Here is a 7711-nt window from a genome sequence, read left to right as displayed (position 1 = left end):
AACATCACTATCCCCTCGCCACCAACTCACCACCTCCACCATCTCCACTGATTAGCTCTATATACAGAGAGAGAGAAAGAGAGAGAGAGGGGGAGACCAGGTGTAACAATTCTTTAAAGGCTGTGACTAATGCTGTGTGTCATTTACCTCTGACTGCGTTGTTGTTGTTGTTGTTCTGGGCTTTTACATTTGTTTATAATCCTGATGATATTGATGATGGCTGTAATGAGAAGGTGTGGGGATGGTGGTGGTAGGGATGGTGGTGACTGTACAGGTGCTAATGCAGTTGATAATGATGATTGCGGTGGGAGGATCAAGATGATGAAGGAAGTAGTTGTAGTGGTGGTGGTTGTAATGGTGATGGTAGGTGCAATGGTTGTTTTTGTGGTGGTGGTAATAGTAGTGGTGGCTGTGGTGGTTGTGGTAGTAGCAGCAGCAGCAATGGTAGTAGTGGTGCTGGTAATGTTGGCAGTGGTTTTGGTGGTGGCTGTGATGGTGTTGGTGGACGTAGTGGGAGTGGCTGTGGTGATGGCTTTGATGGTGTTGGTAGTAGCAGTGGTGGTGGTGGTATCATAGTCTCATCACTCAGGTGTCAATCAAATATATTTTGATGATGGTTGTGGTAGTGGTGGTGGTAGTAGTAGTGGCGATGGTGAGGATAGTGATAATGGTTGTGGTGGTGGATGCTATGGTGATGCTGACAGTACTGGAAAGATGAGAGTGGTGGTGATGGTGTAATGGTGATGCTGTTAGTGATGGCAGCAGTGATGAAGATGAAAGAGGACAGATAGATGGATAGAGTTAGATTGGACATTCAACCTGTTTTTGGCAACAGTACTTTTTGGCACTGGATGCAAACACAAACTCTCTCTCTCACACACACACATACAGAAATGTTCACAGGCAGACTGAAAGAGTGACAGAGAAAGGAAGATTATAATTTTTTAATTGAACACCATTGGCAAAATCTCTTTCCGTCTCCTCATACACATAAAGAAAAATATATTCACACAGATAAACAGAGAGAGAGGGGGGGGAGAAAGACGTTAAAATTTATTAACCCTTTTGTTACCATGTTTCTGTTGAGATGCTCAGTGTTTCTTTCAATTAATTTTAAATATTATAAAGAATTTAGTAAAATAACTTAGTTATCATTAAGCTAGTGTTGGGAACATAAACTGTGACTAAGGTTTGGTGGAAGATTTTAATTCAGAACCTTTGAAAACAAGACATTTGTACTACAGAGCCAGAGGTGGTTTCAGGTAGGTTCGTATCAAAAGAGTCAATCAAACACAACTGACATAAACATTTTCCTCTCCTCATACACATACAGAAAAATATGCTTCCACACATAAACAGGGGGAAGGAGAGTGAGAACAAGAGAAACATTAACCCTTTTGTTACTATAAACCTGTTGAAAAGCACTGCCCTATGTTCAATTAATTTTGAAAATAATGAAGAACTTAGAAAACTAACTTTGTCATTATTAAGCTGGTGGTTTGGAACAGAAATTAAAATGAAATATAGAGGGAAGGTCTTAATTTAGATAACTTTAAGACAAAAAATTTATATCATAGAATTTGAGGTGGTCTCAGGCTGTTGGTATCAAAAGGGTTAAAATGTCTGCTGTCAAAAAAACCAGCATTGAAGCAGTGACACCAAATAGAGTTGCCAAAACATCACATATTCTGCAAGAGCGTGGGAGGAAAATGAGAGATGCTTAGAAACAGGGATAGGGGTAAATATAGTGAATGGGGAGTAAGGGTGGGGGTGGGGTGACCAATGATAAATATGAGAGAGGGTGGACATTGATCACTAGGTCTACAGCAAACAACAACCAAGTCTCATTTAGTTTATTTCCTGCCATCTTAAGAAAACAAAAATAATAATAAAAACATAACAAATTGGATAGTGTAGCCTTAGATACATTTGGACTATTTGGGAAATTGAGAGGAAGCTTTTGGCTTAACAGTCATTGGTCTTAAGTCAGCTTAATCAGGACTGACTTGGTGCTAAACAACAGTAATACATCTCTACCAAACATTTACATACCTCATCAACACCTTTTTTTTCAGTTGAGCAGATACTCCAGCTGATGCTAGTCTGAACAAAAGCACTTGAGACACTCTACGTAGTCTAACAAACACAACTGAATCACCAACAATTACATATCTAATGACATGTTCTGTTGACTTCAACAATAGATAATGTTTTCTTGAATGTTTTTTATGTTGACATAAACAAAATTACAAGTGTGTGTGTGTGTATCTGTCTATGGATTTGTGGGTGTATTTGTGTTTTTATTTCAGTATGTGTATAGCACGTTTATGTCTATGACTCATTAAACAACAAATTACTCAAACACATATACACTGAGATATACTCTCATAAATTCAGTTACACTCACAAATACAGTCACATACTTACACATACACACATATACAAACACACACACACACAAATGCACACAGAGATACACACTCGAGAAAAAGAAATGATAGCACAGAGATGAGTAAACCAAACAGCCAATGAAATTAAGTTAACTAACTATCCAACTTCCACACACACACACACACACACACACATGCATGCATGTATGTGTGTGTGTGAGCATACAAATCTATCTAGCAAATATTACACACACACACACACACACATAAATAAATATAATAATCAATAAAGCTAAATTTGTTTAGATTTATTTACTTTAATATTATTGAGAAGTTTGAAACCATTGTTTGTACATCTGTGCAATTAATATGTATATACTTGTGTGTGTCTGAGTGTATATGCTTACCTATGTGCATACACATATATGTATATATTTATACATATATGCATATATGTAAGTACATGTGAGAATTTTTATGTGTGTATATGTATATATGCATGTATCTTGGTGCAGGTGTATGATTGTTTTATGTTTGCATATATTCATGTATAAAAGTAAATTTATAGTATATGCATGTACATATATTGTCTGTCTGTCTGTCTGTCTGTCTGTCTGTGTATGTATGTATGTATGTATGTATGTATGCATGAATGTATGTTCATCCTCATGATACTAAGAAGATTAATTCTCAGAGACACAGATAAGTGTTAGAATGAGGTGAGGGCAGGAGAAACGCAAACACGAAGACCCTGAGGACATTTTCACAGAGCTACTAAAACCTTATATTAACACCATAAATATATGATTGTTGTTGTTGCTATTGCTAAAGATGACAGCTCTGTTTCTGAGTCTCTCTCCTCACAGCTTTCTCTCTCTATCCCTTTCTCTCTCTCTCCTTGAACATTTGTCATTACATCATATTTAAACAAAGACATGTCATACCGGACAGCTGCTCCAGTTGTTATATCATAAATGTCCGGGTGTGACTATGATTAAGAAATTGGTTGCTCAACTGTGTGATCTTGAGTTCAATCCTACTATGTGTCACCTTAGGCAAGTGTCTTCTACTGTAGCCCCAGGTCAACCAAATCCTTGTGAGTGAATATGGTAGAGTAGAGAGAAACTGAAAGAAAGAAAGATAGATAGGTGCAGGCATGGCTGTGTGGTAAGAAGTTTGCTTCCCAACCACTTGGTTCCAGGTCCAGTCTCCCTGCATGGCACCTTGGAGAAGTGTCTTCTGTTATAGCTTCAGGCTGACCAAAGCCCTGTGAGTGGATTTGGTAGAAGGAAACTGAAAGAAGCCCATCATATATATTTATATATTTATAGAATTTTCAACTCTATGTACTTCATATCAATACAACAATGACAACTACTACATGCTGGATTGCAATACTGAAATAAGCAGATGTGCTTCAAGAGGACACAGCTTGGATTTTACCCTATCTACAGAGAGAGAGTGTGTGTGTGTGTGTGTGTGTGTGTGTGTGTGTGTGTGTGTGTGTGTGTGTGTGTGTGTGTGTGTGTGTGTGTGTGTGTGAGTACATAGAATAGAAATTTCAAGATGACATGGCAACATCACAACAAACTAGCACCACTTAGAGATCAGCATTGCCATGGGCTTCTCAATATTTGCTGCATATTTTATTCTGGTCATGAAAATGGTATTGAAAATGACAGACTATTCAGAAAAAATAGCCATGATACAATCACCAAAAAAAAGCATTTACAGATAACTTGACCCTTTTATCTTTAGATCAGCAGATTATGCAAAGTGTTCTTTCAAGGTTAGACGAGCTGATAATGTGTTCAAGGTTGCAGTTCAAAGCCAAAACTTCACTCAGTTTGACATTTGTTAATGATGTGCAGAAAGAAGTAAAATTTATAATAGCAGGAAAGAGTATTTCAATGTCAAGGAGGAACCTGTTAAGAGTTTGGGGCAAGGACAAACTGGAGTATTATCAGATAGGAGCTATGGGGTGGAAATTATGAAGCGAGCTGATGATGGATTAATGGTTACTGATGGTTTAAAACTACCAGGCGAGTGTAAAAGAAGGTGCCTATAGCCATGTTTTTCATGGCCACTATTAATATATGAAGTATAGCTGTTGTTAAGCTATACGTAAAAATAACCACAAATGAGGATGTGTTGAAGTGTTGGCTATTGTGTATTAAACGTCTGATGTGAAGGCACATGGCTCAGTGTTTAGACCATCAGGCTCACAATCCCGAGGTAGTGAGTTCAATTCCCAGACTGGGCTGTATGTTGTGTTCTTGAGCAAGACACTTTATTTCATGTTGCTCCAGTTCACTCAGTGGCATGGAGAGGTGAGACTGGAATGCATGGGCGACTGCTGGTCTTGCACAAAGGACCTTACCTGGACATGTGCCTTGGAGGGTGACTTTCTGGGTGTAATCCCATAGTCATTTATGACTGAAGGAGTTCTTTATTCTAAACATCTGCAATATGTAACAGCAATTCACCATTAAATCCTGAGTCTCTTTTTTTACCTAACCACAAATCCCTTTTCTGCCAACCAGTTTGATAACTGGTGTGCAGTAAAGGTCCTCATCTGTAGTTTGTCTCTTAGGAGTTCACAAGCAATGCTCTACAGAAGTTCCATTATCATGAGTTCAAATTATGGAGCAGAAGTGCAACATGTTCATTCGGAAATAGCTGGGTCGGCTTCTCATAAAAAATATCTCAATTCTTTTCTGTAAGATAGGCTAATTGCAATTACCATTGACATTAATTGTTGAAATTTTTGAGAAAGGGAAGGGAAAGATAGTGATGATGCTAAGATAGTCAAAAGACAAAGAAATCAGGTTTTATCTGCAGGATGTAAAAACAGCCTGGAAAGGAAAAACAGAAGCAGAATGCCCTAACCACTGAGTCATGCACCTCCACATTATGAAATATAGGCCCTGCTTAAAGAGTTTGTTAATAACAACAATATCAATATAAAGGAAGCAAGAGAGAAGAGAGCTTCATCTGATTCAATGTTCTCAACAAGACAAGAAGAACACCTAATTCTTTCTAATTTTGACACAAGACTAGCAAACATGAGGGGAGGGAGGGAGGTTGATTACATTGACCCCAGTACTCAACTGGTACTTATGTCATCGACACCCCTGCCCCACCTCCGAAAAGATGAAAGACAAAGTTGACCTCGGCAGTATTTGGAAATGAGAACATATTTGAGATGAAATATGGAAGTGGTAGTCACCATAATTAAGATTTTTGTTTGCTTGTCCTGTTATGTCTTGTCATCTACAAACCTAGTATGATGAAAGGTATCAGAGTATTACATGTAGATGTGGGTAGGTAGGAACACAAACTTTTTTCCCAAGTCTTTACTGGTGCTAGACAAATGTACTTGGAGACGTAATTTAGTTCCCAAGGTTCTTCTTAATAATGTAAAGAACCAGGTCACACTACTTAACAGTGATAAGGATGCACTGAGAAAATCTCCCAGAGATTTTATCACTTTCATCTGTCTAGGACTGGAAATCCATGTGAAGAGGAAAGAAGTTCTTATCAAAGATGAAAATTGGAACAATATTTTGGAAGAAGTTGCAGATTTCCTAGGATGGGAAAGATTCTTGCCCATACTGGTTCAGAAGAAACTAGATGTAGTAAATGATGTGTAGAAATGAAGAAAAGAAATCTCATTGAAATAAAGGTGCCCTTAGGGATAACATCAACACTGCTCAAACTTTGAAAGAGAACTAGAATGTGCTTCTCCTTGAAGAATGTGAGGACGCTAGTTGGAAGGTGATACATTATTCAAACAAAGCTGGCCATACAGGATTTATAGGAAATAGTATGAGATGGTGGTTGGTGTCATTAGATGTGACTCATTGCAAAACTAATGCCATCTGGAAAGATACCTAAGCGAGAGTTGAGAAGGCAAACAAGTGGATTTGGTTAAAAGAAGATGGTAAGTAGTTTTTTTTCTCAGTGGATTCAAGGCTGGCAAACAGTTGAATAAGTGGTCAAGTGGGAACTTGCATCAGTAAAGGGGACTGGTAGGCAATAAAGCTGTTGATAGGATGCCCTGAAATGGTGCACATCTTTTCCTGATGATCCTATAAACCTACTAGAATCACAGCTATTAACTGTTGCACATGCATCTACATGTTGTTTGCAAGTGAACTCTCTCTCTCTCTCTCTCTCTCTAGATGTATATCTATAAATATATATTCTTTTCTACTCGAGGCACAAGGCCCAAAATTTGGGGGGAGGGGGGCAGTCGATTAGATTGACCCCAGTACGCAACTGGTACTTAATTTATTGACCCCGAAAGGATAAAAGGCAAAGTTGACCTCAGTGGAATTTGAACTCAGAACGTAAAGACAGACGAAATACCACTAAGCATTTCGCCCGGCGTGCTAACGTTTCTGCCAGCTCGCCACCTTATATATAAATATATATTAGATATGTATATCTGCAGGTATATATTTATGTACATATGTGTAAATGTATGTATATGTGTACATATATAAATGCGTATAAATATACATATATATCTATATATATTTACGTGTACATATATGTATATACATAAATATACATATATATCTATATATATTTACGTGTACATATATGTATATATATATATATATATATATATATATATATATATATATATATATATATATATATGCATACACATATAAATGTGTGTGTGTATATATATGTATGTGTGCATGTGCATATATATGTAAATATAGGTTGTACATAGTTCATATTTTGCTACACGTCTATATATGTATATAAATATAAGTATATATACATGTACAAGTATATATGTATGTGTATCTATCTATCTATACACACAGACGTGCGTGTGCGTGCATGCATGCAGAGAAAGAGAAAAGCATTTTGTAAATTTTAAATTAATGAAAAAGACAACATAAATTTTCCATTTTGTAAAATTTTTTTCCATTGCGAAGACTTAGAAACAATTTATCAACACAAAATTTAAAGATTATTTTCGTTAAGGATAAACATGAAAACTTTACCATTTTCTGAGGCAATCTGTGACAGTGAAGCAAACCCTGGAATAAGTTGCTTTGTTTACAGCCAGATTCTTCTTCCTTTCTTATCCTAAGCTTGGCTCCACCAAACCCTCATCTTCTTATCTAATCCTTACATATTCACAAATTTTTAAAATTTTTATTTTATGTACATATTGTTTTTTTTTTTTGCTCTTAAATCCTTGTTAGCTTCATATTGTCACCTTTTTTCTTAATCCCTTCTCTTTCTCTGTTCCTATTCCCTTTGTCACACACACTCTCTCTCTCTCTGAGCCTTTC

General features: G+C 36.9%; 1 protein-coding gene and 1 long non-coding RNA gene across 3 annotated transcripts in view; one reads left to right on the top strand and one right to left on the bottom strand.

Annotated features, from left to right (window-relative positions):
• The window catches only part of LOC128250899 (uncharacterized), a 78188-nt gene extending 70654 nt beyond the window's left edge, over positions 1-7534 (bottom strand). The window contains exon 1 of one of the 2 annotated variants that reach the window (XR_008266832.1): positions 7418-7534. This is a non-coding gene — a long non-coding RNA (uncharacterized LOC128250899). Of the gene's footprint in view, positions 1-2052; positions 2151-7417 lie in introns of those variants that run through there. The other variant, XR_008266831.1, reaches the window with a different exon arrangement.
• Positions 1-7711, top strand: part of LOC106876104 (hillarin) — a 97059-nt gene that overhangs the window by 71578 nt on the left and 17770 nt on the right. The gene's annotated exons all lie outside the window — the stretch shown is intronic.

This window comes from Octopus bimaculoides, chromosome 26 (assembly GCF_001194135.2).
Source record: "Octopus bimaculoides isolate UCB-OBI-ISO-001 chromosome 26, ASM119413v2, whole genome shotgun sequence".
Lineage (NCBI taxonomy): Eukaryota > Metazoa > Mollusca > Cephalopoda > Octopoda > Octopodidae > Octopus > Octopus bimaculoides.
This window is presented reverse-complemented; position numbering and strand designations above follow the sequence as displayed.